General features: G+C 45.9%; 1 protein-coding gene across 1 annotated transcript in view; it reads left to right on the top strand.

The window, feature by feature from the left end:
- Positions 1 to 12,672: 12,672 nt before the first annotated feature.
- Positions 12,673 to 13,225, top strand: part of LOC118079598 (histone-lysine N-methyltransferase 2D) — a 98,693-nt gene continuing 98,140 nt past the window's right edge. The window contains exon 1 of the mRNA XM_035103910.2: positions 12,673 to 12,763. The gene's annotated coding sequence lies outside the window, so the exon portion shown is untranslated. The remainder of the gene's footprint in view (positions 12,764 to 13,225) is intronic.

The following is a 13,225-nucleotide window of genomic DNA, read 5'->3' as shown; positions in this document are numbered from 1 at the left end:
CTGCTCCCCTTCTTTCGGCACACTCATTGCTGCATACAATTCCCTGCTGCCAGTTCTTTCCTTCCGTCCTTGCGGATTTTGCTATATGGACCCCAAAATGCCTTAATTTCAAATACGTCCCTTGAAGTCATCACCCTGGATTAAGAGTGTTAGCCAGGAGGGTGGGATGCGTACAACTCCATCCCCATCTCTCCAATCTTGCCTCTCTACCTTTTCGTAAGAGCCGTAGGTAGATGGGGTGGGAATCTTAAGGCATGCCATTATTCTAGGCAGAAGTCTAGAAGTCTCCCAGGTGCTGCTGGACTTCAATTCCCATCAGCCTTGGCTATGGACAGCCATGGCTGGGGCTGATGGGAGCTGGAGTCGCAACATCTGGAAGGCCCCTGGTTCCCCAGCTGAAGAAGCTACTGCTGAGTTTCACCCTGTGGACGAAGCTGTGCACTCTTATGCGGCTGGATGCACAAAAGCCCCAGCTGCCCAATTAGGGCGAGGGTGATCTTTCAGCAGGGGGAAAGGGCAGGAGATAGGAAGGGTTATTAAAAGCCCTTTTGCACCCCTGACAGCCTGAGCCTCTCCTTGAAAAAGGGGAGAGGGGCGCTGAATCCCTTGCCTGGGACTTAAAGATGCATTTAAAGCCAATTGTAACTACACTCGTCTGTTGGCTAGAAACAGCTCGGTGGCTTTCCTTCGCCGCCATGAGGACTAGAAACGGAAACTGTGTATGCCTTTGTTTGAGGGATGTATCCCAGCAAGCTGTTTTTGCATTTGAAGCAGCCATATTTTGCTTAAAGTGGCCACGTGGCTTTAACAGCTTGCTGGACTTTCTCCCTGGGTGTTTTTGGGTTTTTTTAATAAGCCATGGGGCCAAGCCATCATCACCACCCCCACCCCCTTCTAAAGAGCTCTGCAGAGGTGCCTTTCTGAGCTTCATCTCTCTCTCTCTCTCTCTCTCTCTCTCTCTCTCTCTCTCTCTCTCTCTCTCTCTCTCTCTCCCCCCTCTCTCTCCCTCTCTCTCCCCTCTGTATTTGGCATGTTCTTTAATGCTGCCAAGCGTAGAGCTAATTTGCTACTAATTGCATCAATTATGTTATTAGCAACACAGCAGTAATATTGAGATCCTGCCATCCTGAGTTTTGGCCTGGGTTGACGGAAAACATAAACAGCCTTAATTCCCCTTGAAACTATTCTGGGGCCCTGCCTTCCTTTTTTCCTGGGCCCCTTAAAGCCACCAGCAGAGAGCTTCATAGAAAGCAGAGTGAAATTTCTCCAGCTGGTAGTGCCTTTACGCTGGCATCCTCACTGAGCTCTGCCAACCCTGAAAAGCCAGGATTCCCCTTGGGTCCTAGCCTCCCCTCTGCCTTCCAAGTCCTCTGAGGGCAAGCGCTGGGTCTCTCTCAACTGTGTACCTAGCTGCAATCTATGGAGTCATAGCGATAGCTATTTCCTGCCTTTGGGACTGGAGAGAGACCCCCCCTCCAAAAAAAGCCATATCGCTCCCAGTGGCTTTGTGTGTCTTCCGAACCATGGTCATGCTCTACAGTCGCACCAAGGAATTGAACCCCGGGCGAAGGGAACACACAGAAAGAAGGTGCTTTAGTAACTAAGTGACTCCTCTGGAGATTGTGGCTCAACTATCTTGGATGCAAAAGGGGCAGGGGGTACCGGAAGGTTAGCCCTGTCTTATTAGGGGTGTTTGTGAGATGCATCCCTTGGCTTCCTCCCATATCAGTCGGGTCCTTGAATTCACCCAGAGGGAGAAAAGGAAAGCGTTGGCAGCGAGGGAGCGAGGCGAACCTGCCCACCACCTCTGAAGTGCAGGTAGCCCCAGCTCCCTCTCCTAGAAACCCCATGGTGTGGGGCACCTTTCCTCCGCACCGTAGCCTGCCTGCCGTACAAAGAAAGCCTAATCCCATGGCTCTCGAGAAACGGAATTCAGAGAGCAGGGATTGGTTCAAAGTAGCGAACTTGCGTCCCCATCGAAGCTGGGACAGAGATTCTGGACGAATCGGGAGGGAGGGAAGGACCAGGTTTAAAAAAAGGAAATGGCATGCCTCCTGGGGAAACTTGAAATTATTTTGCAAGGGGCTGGCTTGGGAAAAGGGAGGTGTTTGTAATCGAGCGAGAGAACTTGTCCCTTTGTCTTACGCCAAAACCATGGCGAGACAGAGGCTTAGTACCTCCACCAAGCTCTGCTTTCTGCTATGATCCCCTCGAACACCCAGCACCCATGCTAGGAGGCAGGGTGTTTCTATTGTGTATTCAAGGGATGCGGCTGTTGTGGTGATGGGTACCAGCCCTTCATAGCAAACATCCCTGGGAAAGGACCCGTCCACCTAACACAGAAAACTTATGCTCCAAAGGTGATCTCCACGCTGCCCACTCAAGCCCTTACTTAACTTCATTGCCTGTCTGGCCCCCGCAGTTTGATCTGCCGTTCCTCTATGTAAAAGTGCTTTGTAAATACGTGAAAATAAATGCAGGGGGTGGGGGGGTGGGGGGTGGGGGAGAGAGAAGGTAAACTTGCTTGGTCTTGTATATAAGCATTCGGACCATCAGTTAAAAAAAAATAAGCACAACTTGTTATGCGTCAGAGAAATTGCAGGGCAGCTAATCCTGCCTCTCCCCAGACCCCATTTGTAAAGCTTCAGCTAGAGAATGCATGTGTTGTTTCCCCTCCCCTCCCTGAGCATATGCACAAACAATCTCTCTTATATGATGCACACTTTAAAATATAGGATGGGCTTCACCTAAGGAGCAACATCTGCACAAGCCCTGCACGAGGGCGTCAGCTTGTGCAACAGGACTTTCCCCTCCCCTGGCATCTTCCAATATTGACTTGGGGGGGGGGTTCCAGGAGAGCCCACCCCCCATAAAATGGGGGGGGGGAGATGGATAATTCCATCTTGCAAGGTTAATGTTTGTGCTGATGAGACATTTGCCATTGTGGGGTGTTGAGTTCCACCCATGGTGTAAATAAAACTACTTTTCAGAAATGTAAAGTAAGGGATCCATTTAGTGTTTTGCATGTGTGTGTTTCCCCAGCTCTGAATTTTGGTTTCCTGTGGCCTCTTGCTTTTTTTTATTTAAAAAAAAATGTGGGGGCAACAGAATCCTAGGCCTTTCTGCTATTGGATGAAGAGCTGCCCTGAAAAGGCCCTCTGAATTTAAGTCTCCAGTCACTGTAGATTGTAAAAAGATGAAGAAAATAAATTGGTCTTCTGCTGGTTAAAGATCCCACCTTTAATGCTATGCATCTCATGACCCACACATTGGAACTATCTACTTAGTACAGTATCTTTCTCTCCAGTATTTATTGTTTAAACCAATATGTCATTACAACAATTATACTATAAATAAAAGAAGACAAAAAACATGTTATCAGCAGTCTCTCACTCTCTCTCTCTCTCTGTGTGTGTGTGTGTGTGTGTGTGTGTGTTTTAAACCGCTAGCATCCACAAAACGATACACTTTTTTTTCTCCTGGTTTTATGAGAGCTGGACTATAATCAATAAAAATATCAGGTATAGTAACACCTTAACAACTCACTCTAAAATGACCTCAGCAAATGTTTTCTGCAACCTTTGAACAACCACAAGCCTGACTGTAACAAATTCGTGTTGGGTAGGCAGTACGCAGCATTGCAAATACTTCTATTGGGCTTCGGAATATAAAGAACGATAAAATAACCAGTGACAGCATTTTTACCCTACAGGCGCCAGAGGTAAACAGATGCTGTTCTACCAATATAGTTTGATATCTCAGCAGCAAAAATGCCTTGTGAAAAGGACGGTCTCTTAGAAAGTACAAACAGGGGAAAAGAATGAGTTCTGAATTGTAACTAGATCTTTTGGAGAATATGCACATGGGTATGGGCCAAAGCAAAAGCCTTTGCACCTTGTGGGATTCAATCTAACACCAACATTTGCTTTTTGCGATTATGCCGTGCTGTTCTGCTGACACACGATTTCAGCTGCTCCCAGCAATTCTTGGGAAGCCAATTAGAAGGAAGTCCTGAATCGGTTGTAATGTTTCAGGCACAGAGCCCCGGCTGAAAAGGACGCAGGGCAAAGCGCCACGTCTCGCCCGGAGCAGTTTGCGCTTCTGCGCATGCGTGAGCGACAAACCCAGAAGTAACCCGTTGCGGTACTTCTGGGTTTGCTGCGGACGTTCGCCGGAATGGACGCTAGGCAAGGTGGACGTTCGCGGAGGTATTACTGTAGCGATTAGGCCAAAATTTGGATCAGAGACCCGCAGTAGGATATACAGTGGTGCCTCGCAAGACGAAGTTAATTCGTCCCGCGAGTCGCTTCGTATAGCGAAAAATTTGTTTTGCGAAGCGGCTCCAATAGGAACGCATTGAAGTGCGGTTTCCCATAGGGTGCCTCGCAAGACGAATAAAAAAAATTCGTCTTGCGAGGCACCCTATGGGACGAAAAAAATCGTCTTGCGAAGCGCGCCACAGGAAACTTCATCTTGCGAGTCTCCATTGAAATCGCAAAACGCATTCGTCTTGCGAAAAATTCGTCTTGTGAGGCATTCGTCTAGCGAGGTACCACTGTAATGCTTCTTAGGAAAACATTGGGTGCCAATAAATATTTGTCCAATACAAAGCATGTCCATAGTAAACTTAGTTTTTTTTTTTTAACTACTGGCTTGTATTCCCAACCTTGTAGGGAAACTCTTGACACCTTCACAAACAATATTTTGTAATGCTCATCACATCCTGGCAGATCCCCATTGATCCCATTTCACAGATATGGAACTGAGGCGGCAAAGGTGGTGCAGCCTCACAAGATGCAATGGGCCCTTGTCAGAATCGGAACTTTGAATCCTGCTCTGCAAAAGACAATTGCTCAGATTCCCATTGCAAAATCTCAAATTTTTGAGCAAAGAATTAGGACCCCGTGCATGTGTTTAATTCCAAGTACACCAACCAAAAAAGCAAACCAGAGCACAAATTTATTACGAAAGCTCCCCCCTTCTCTGAAAAAAACAACAAAACCCCACTGGTGTGGAATGTTCTTTTCCACGAATACATGATTATCTTTTGTGAACTTGAAAGATAAAGTGTCAGTGACGTCTAAAGAACCCAACAGACTGTTTGCAAATTCATACTGTGTCCCCGTTCTGAAAAGTGATACTTTACTGAGGGAAGTTGCAGTGAGCTTAGTGTGTGAGCTGTCAGATCTCTGGTTTGTGTAATCTTAGCCATGTACTCCCTTGATGACTTTGAGTGAACCTTTCTTTCAGCCTCAGAGCCCTATCTAGAAAGCAATGTGAGAATTCTTGAGATAATTTGTGAAGTGCTTTGTGCCCCCAAATGGTCCCAGATAAATGCCAAGAATTTACAAAAGTTAATAAATCTGGCAATTTCCAGCAGAATCTTATAACAAGTCATGCATGCTCTCTGCCTGCCTGATGTTGGAAGGGCAATTAAGAACATGTGAATCTCACCTAGGTATGCAGGCTGAGACCCTACCTGCCTCGCCAGAGTGGTGCATGCTCTAGTTATCTCTCGCTTAGACTACTGCAATGCGCTCTATGTGGGGCTACCTTTGAAGGTGACCCGGAAACTACAATTAATCCAGAATGCGGCAGCTAAACTGGTGACTGGGAGCAGCCGGCAAGACCACATAACACCGGTCTTGACCTACATTGGCTCCTGGTACGTTTCTGAGCACAATTCAAAGTGTTGGTGATGACGTTTAAAGCCCTAAACAGCCTCGGTTCAGTATACCTGAAGGAGCGTCTCCACCTCCATCGCTCTGCCCGGACACTGAGGTCCAGTGCCGAGGGTCTTCTGGTGGTTCCCTCGCTGCGAGTAGCCAAGTTACAGGGAACCAGGCAGAGGGCCTTCTCGGTAGTGGCACCCGCCCTGTGGAATGCCCTCCCACCAGATGTCAAAAAGAAAAACAACTATCAAACTTTTAAAGGACACCTGAAGGCAGCCCTGTTTAGGGAAGCTTTTAATCTTTAAGAAATTAGTGTATTCTAATATTTCTGTTGGAAGCCGCCCAGAGTGGCTGGGGAAACCCAGCCAGATGGGTGGGGTATAAATAATATATTATTATTATTATTATTATTATTATTATTATTATTATTAAGCATATCTTACTTTTAAATTATGGAAATCTAGGCAAGTCCAGTCAAAGCAATCTGAAAATAAAGGGATGCCCTCTAGTGGCTGAATTCTGTAGTTTACTAGTCTTTGCATATCTTTCCTGCAAGAGCAGAGCTTAAGAATTCGGCCTTGGGTGTTTTAATATACCCCCAGCTTGCCTGACCTAGTGAGTCCCATGGATCTCTGTGTGACCTCTTCCCAAATATACATGCATTTTAATCAGACTGCAAAGCTAGAAGGACGTCATCCTTTTATCATCCTTGTTCCAAGGACAAACTGAGCATCTCCGTATCGGGTGGCTAAGAATTGTGCCCAAGGCAATGCAAGATAGGCAGGTCAGATCATGGAATTGGACCTAGAACTCTGGCACATATAAACCCACTACAAAGTGAAAGTGGTGGGCGGGGGGGGGATGGGTCTGTGGGAGAGCCTCTGTTTGCATATACTGTACAGTACGGTGGGGTTTTGTTTTCTAGGTAAATCTTAAGCTCTTGCAGATACATAGTTTGTGGGGGTTCTCCTGTTGTATTTTGCTGCTGCGTTTAGTTTGCTAATTTGTGTTTTGATAGATGGACTCCTGTCGCTTTTGTTCTTGGTTTTATATTTGTAAGCCACTTTGAGCCACTGCCATGGGGTGGGGGTGGAGGGAAAGCACCATATAAATGTTAATAATAATAACACCGTATTTTCCTGTTTAAAAAAATCCAAGCCATGTGAAAGTAGTGAATGTAGGGGGGGACGACAGGTGGGTGATTGGCAGCAGTGAGTGGGCGATTGGTGGCTGTGGCAAGCGGGTGATCAGTGGCGACGACCTCCCCCCAAAAAGCTCAACAACTCAAGAAATATTGATTTCTTAATTTTGGGTTCAAAAAATTTTGGGGTTCAAATTTTTTTTGGGTTCAAAATACTTATACATTGGGTCATCTTATACACAGAAAAATGGGTGGTGGTGGTAATAATAATAATAATAATAAACAACCCACCCTGTATAGACTTACCCTACACAGCTACCTTAAAACTGCACTCTTGTACACACTTACCTAGGAGGGAAGAACATGGTAATATCCTGCTAACACCTGCTCCTAGCATCTAGGATTGTGATCTCTGCAGTTGGGACGGGTGTTAAATGGGGTTAAAGAAGTCAATTAGGGAGAGAAAGTTGGTGCGGTGCTTGGAAGAGGAGAAGAGAAGAGGCGGTGAAAAACTGAAGAGAAAGTGGTCTGGCAAAGAAGGAAATGGAGAGAAGGGAACAAACCGATTAAGAGTAGGCAGCAGAAAGTAAAGTGAATTCTGACCAGCCGAGAAGACGAGAGGCAGAAGCTGCCACCCAAACAGCAGCCATTATCAGACATCGTACACCTACCTCAGGGGTTACCAAACTGTGGCCTCAAGCTTCATTCAGGTGGTCTTTGGATTTGCGACCGAACACGGCAGATGGCACATCCATTGCATTAAATACTCTCATTGATTTTTTTATTGCCTTTTGATGGTTTGTTTCTTATATATTGCCTGGCACTTATAAAATATATAAGAAACGAAAAGAAGCCATCAAAACGCAATTAAAGATCGTCCAGCAGCTAGCATAGCATGTTACAATTGCTACCAGAGGCAGAGAAATCATTAAGTGGTCCACGAAGACCCTCAGCAATTTTCAAGAAGTCTGGGGGAAAAAGAGGTCTGAGAAACCACTGACTTACTTCACATCATTGACCCAATTAGCCCAGCAATTCTCTGGGCCCAGTGACTGGTAATTGATTTAGGGTTGGGACATTATTTATTAATAGTTACAGTGGTTCATTTATTGGGCGAGTCTAGTTGTTCTCTAATTTTATGAGATGCTTTGATGCCCTTTGACTCTTTAAGTGATTGGTCAAGATCCGTCCTGCCTCTTTCCCGATAGCAATAGCCTTGAACTGTTTACTTTCTCTTCCCACTTCCTATAAACCCATTGCCTCCATCTGCTAGGGTCTCAGGACAAACCTGGGCACCCTTTTAGATAGGGACACGGTTCAGCTCAGAGACATGCCTCTGGAGCTTTTAGTGCTCTGATCTCCTTCGCATGTGGTCCCTATAATGCAGGCATAGGCAAACACGGCCCTCCAGATGTTTTGAGACTACAATTCCCATCATCCCTGACCACTAGGAATGATGGGAGTTGTAGTCCCAAAACATCTGGAGGGCCAAGTTTGCCTATGTCTGCTATAATGGGTAGGATATCCACTGTTGGTGGTTATTATTATTTCTTCTTAAAAATAAATTTTATTAGTATTTATACAGAGAAAAACAAAGCATAATATCATTTTTTTCATCCAAAATGAAAACATTGATCTAAATACAGTAAGAACATAGGGAAAAAAGAAAAAGAAAAGCAGGAAAAATAGAATAGGTGGTTTTTATTTCTAAAAAAATATATCTTTTTTGGGGGGGGGGTAGAATGGTAGTCACCATGTGACATTCTGAATGTGTATGTTTATCTCCTTTCCCAGTTCTAAAATTTAAATAATTTTAAATTTAAATATCCCTCTCTGTGAGGGTTTTATTTATTATTATTTTTGCGATGAGCATGTGCAAACTGATTTTTTTAACCATGACAACCAAGTACAAGATTGGTCCTAAATCCATAAAAATAAAAAAAAATCTTGTTAAAAATATTCAAAATTAAAAGCTTCCTATTAATATGGGGGAGATCCCCCTTCCTCCCCCCATAGAATAAAGACGGCAGCTGGTTCTAGCAGCTGTATCCCAACCAATACTGTTCAAGCGCGAGCCAGGGACACTTAGTACTATCTGTATGTGGAATCATCCACGTCACAACTTTTCAGCTGCAGCTCTGCAGGAATGGCAGATGCAGGCTTTGCTAATCCCTTCCCTCCGAGAGCACAGGACCAAAAGAGAAAACTCATCCCATTTGTTAATCCCGCTGTCCGTCTGCTGGCTTGCTCAGGGGGGACTAGCTCTACAGAGCTCATCTCTGCACATAGAAATCCAAGCACGGTGGGTACCCTTTTGCCTTCCTGACCTACCTGCACTTCATCCAAGCACCAGGCGACACCTGCTTGCCCTGGCTGCTCATCCCTATGGGCTGACAAACCCACATCAGATCAAGTCCTTGCTAGGTTTCTTAGATGAAGCCACTTGGAGCTCCTCCACCAAAGGGATTACAACCATGTTCTCTGAACACAATTCATCATCAAATTCAGCCGCTGTGTTTCCATGTACTTGCTCGTCCCTGCCATCACTTTTAAATCAAGCCCTACATTTTATCTGAGGCTTGGATTGGCACACAATGGCACAGGGATTAAAATGAAACTGCCTTGAACTCTTGGTGTTGTAGTACTTTTGCCCCCTGTATGTTATATGGCTTTATGGGCCTTATATATGTACTGCCAGAGCCTTTCTTCTTTTTTAAATGTACAGGGGTATCTTCTCCACCCCCAGCCTGCAAGTGAATGAAGTCTGTCTGGAATGTTTCTTCACTGACGTACTATTTATTTAGGACATTTATGGTGTGTCCTCCCTTCCTTCTATCGTGGAACTCACTGCACACTACAGTGTGAAAAGTCACCAACCACTTGTTCTGTTTCGTAACTGACTAAATTTTAGCCACTAATATAATACTCGGATGCATATGCAGAGCAGGGGGAAAGAAGCCTGCTCCATCTTCAGTGTAGCAACCTTTTCGATATTTGAAGATGGCTATCATGTTCCCTCTAAGTGTTCTCTTTTGCAGGCTAAACATACCCAACTCCCTCACCCGTTCCTCACAAGGCTTGGCTTCCAGACCCTTGATCATCTTGGTCCCCTCCTCTGCACACATTCCAGCTTGTCAACGTTCTTCTAAAATTGTGACGCTCAGAATTGGACACAGTACTCCAGGTATGGTCTGACCAAGACAGAACAGAGCAGAACTATTACTTCCCTTGAAGTGGACACTATACTTCCGTTAATGTAGCCTAGACCAGCATTAGCTCCCCCCCCCCCCTACATCACACTATTGACTCATGTTAAACTTGTGGTCTACTAAGACCCCTAGATCCTTTTCACGTGTTCCTCATCTTATATTTGTGTGGCTGGTTCTTCCTGCCTAAGTATAGAACCTTACATTTGTCCCTGTTGAAATTCATTTTGTTTGGGCCCAGTTCTCCGATCTGTTGAGGTCATCTTGAATCCCAATTCTGTCTTCTGCGGCATTAGCTACCTTTCCCAGTTTGGTGTCATCTGCAAATTTGATGAGCGTTCCCTCAGTTCCTTTGTTCAAGTTGTTTTTAAAGACGTTGAACAACAACGAGCCCTAGACAGAATTCTGTGGCACGCCACTTGTCACTTTTCCCCAGGATGACAAGGAACCATTAATGAGTACTCTTTGGGTTTGGTCAGCCAGCCAGCTACAAATCCACCTTAGAAGTACCTCATCCAGTCCACATTTCCAACTTCTCTGCAACAATATCATGGGGGACTTTGTCAACAGCTTTACTAAACTCAATATGCACTGCATCCACAGCATTCCCCTAATCCACCAAGTTTGTAACTTTGTCAAAAAAGAGAGAGAAATGGTTAATGGTTTTTAAAAAACGGTATATTCCTTCTTTCCCCTCCACAACGGAGTTGCCCAAAGCAGCTTGTTGGCTAAGAAGAAAACCGAAAGCAGCTTACAAATATAAAAACAAATGCAACAACAACTGCAATCCAACCATTAAAAAACAAACTATTGAACGAAAAAATAAACGTTACTTTCAGCATCTTTCCCTTTAGCACAGGTGTGGGGAACTTTTGCCTCTCCAGAAGTTGCTGAGCTACAACTCCCATCACTCTTGGTCATTTACTATGCTTTCTGGGACTGATGGGAGTTTTAGTTGCACACGTCTACATTAGATCTTCCCTCAACTAAATCTGTCTGTCTCCTTCAATCTGTCTTTCTGTGTGGGCAGCAGTGTCTATAGGCCTAGTTAAAACAAGTATTCCACCCTCCTCTCATGGGATCAATAACATGCCGCTATCTAATTCTCCCAAAGCGTTATGGCAGGTGAGCTGAACTTCTTTCGGCCTGAGAACCGTGTTCCCTCCTGGGCACCTTTCTGAGGACCATATGTCACTGGTGGGAAGGTGCAACCACAAATGTGAATTTTAAGATGGGCTAGTTGTTTCTACACTGTTTCCTCCATTTAAGGAAACAAGGATGTAGTCGAACCAGGCAAAAACACTTGGGCCAGTGAGGGATGTGGTCTGGGGAGAGGGTACGTGGCCTGAGGAGTGTCCCAGAGGCCAGACAAAAAAGGCCTGGAGGGTTGCATTTGGCCTGAGGTTCCTTATCCTTGCATTATGGGAACCATGCAGACCCAAAAGTTTCCAGGGATGAATCATATGAACTGGCTATGTGTCCTTGGGGGGGGGGGAGCCGTGAGTCCACAAACCCCTTAAATCAGGCAGTTAGCAGGCGATGACAATGGCTTACTATCCATGCCACCAGCCACACAAGATCACCAGAATCCTGCCCTTTGTAAAGAGGCAAATCCAACATGTTTCCTTTTAAAATGATGTGTTGGGCCCCAAACTATCTGGGACAACCCTAAGGTTGACCTGGAAAAGATGAAGTCCGCAGCAAAACTGATCTGCACTGATGCTGAGGTCCTCTTAACAGCAAAAAGCTGGGAGTCTTGCTGAGACTTGGGGAATCCACTGAGCCGGAATGGCACACAGATAGCACCCCCAGCCGGCCTGTCCCCAGAAACACACCACACAAGCCAGCCACTGTTCACACCCATTATCAATATTCTGCCTATTCTCTTTATCAGGCAGTTGCAACAGAGAGTGCCGTTTCTGTATTTTGAGAGGTGGGGGCTTTTTGTAGGAGGGCTCTTATTAGCAACACAAAAAAGTTGGTGTGAATAGGGAATTTGTGGCTGTACCTTTTTACAGTAGTTGTTGAGAATCTTGGGGTGTGAAATATCCTAAAGAGCGCCCTAAAAACATCTCGCGACATTGACATAAAACGCAGAAAAATGCTCAAACGGTTCAGGATAGCAAGTGAAAGGAAGATCAGTATGTACATTTTGGGGGACTTGAATAAAATATTGGGGGGCCCAGGTAAGCTCCACCTCGTATAATAATCGGTCACATGACACAGCACACACTTACCATTTGTATGACAATGCCCATCAACTTTTTGGGGGGGGGGCTGTCCCCCTCAAATATTTTATTGGCTCCAGTTAACATCGAAAGCACCCCGCCTGCTCTAGCCTGCTACTTCACACCGGGAGAGTAAACCCAGAGAAACTCACCTGCTTCGAAAGCAACAGCGACGAAAAACCCGAAATTGAAGCTATATACAGTACATATATATTTAGATAGAGAACACTTTCCAAATACGAATCCAAGAGATTATATAACCAGCTGCGCCAGTTTGTCGCATCTGTGCGATCGTGCAGGGAGAAAAACGGGCAGGAAGGAATGCAAAGCGCTGCATGGGTTAGGGAGGTTGGGGAAGAAAATAAAAACTGCTTTCCTCCCGGAAAAGGGAACGCGGGACGCAAGATGTTCCAGGTCAACCTGACACTTCGAATCAGCTTCGCAGGCACAGCCCAGGGAAGACCTTGCGGGGCAACCGGGGGTCAAAGCTGAGAACGTGTGTATTAACCGATTCTGGTGGGTCACCGTTTTCCTTTGCAAGATTCCCAACAGGTCCGCTGGAAACGTCTTTCGGGGAGCCGGGCGCGGGGTGGCGGTGGGAGAAAACAGAGAAATTGGAGAGCTCGGTGCCGCTGGGGGGCGCAGCGGGACCTCACTTGAGCAAAGGTTATAGCGCGAGTCCTGGAGGCATGTGCCCGGGCGAGGGAGCGAGCGCCCCCTTCAGAGACCAACAAGAACCCTCCACCGCTCGCGTGCCCTGCTGAGAAAAGTGCTGTGCTGTCTCTTTTTTTAAAAAAAAGGTATTTATTTTTATTATTTGCTTCCCGGTCACCCCCATCCTGTGCAACGAGCGGAATCGCGGCTTCCTCTCCCCTTGCAAGGATTGCACCTGTCCCGCGTTCCCTTGCACCCTCGCGGAGGGTGGGGAAGGAAGAGCCCTCTGAACCCGTCCCACGTGCTTTTCGCAGCCACCCGGCC

The sequence above is a fragment of the Zootoca vivipara genome, chromosome 2 (assembly GCF_963506605.1).
Source record: "Zootoca vivipara chromosome 2, rZooViv1.1, whole genome shotgun sequence".
Taxonomy (NCBI): domain Eukaryota; kingdom Metazoa; phylum Chordata; class Lepidosauria; order Squamata; family Lacertidae; genus Zootoca; species Zootoca vivipara.
This window is presented reverse-complemented; position numbering and strand designations above follow the sequence as displayed.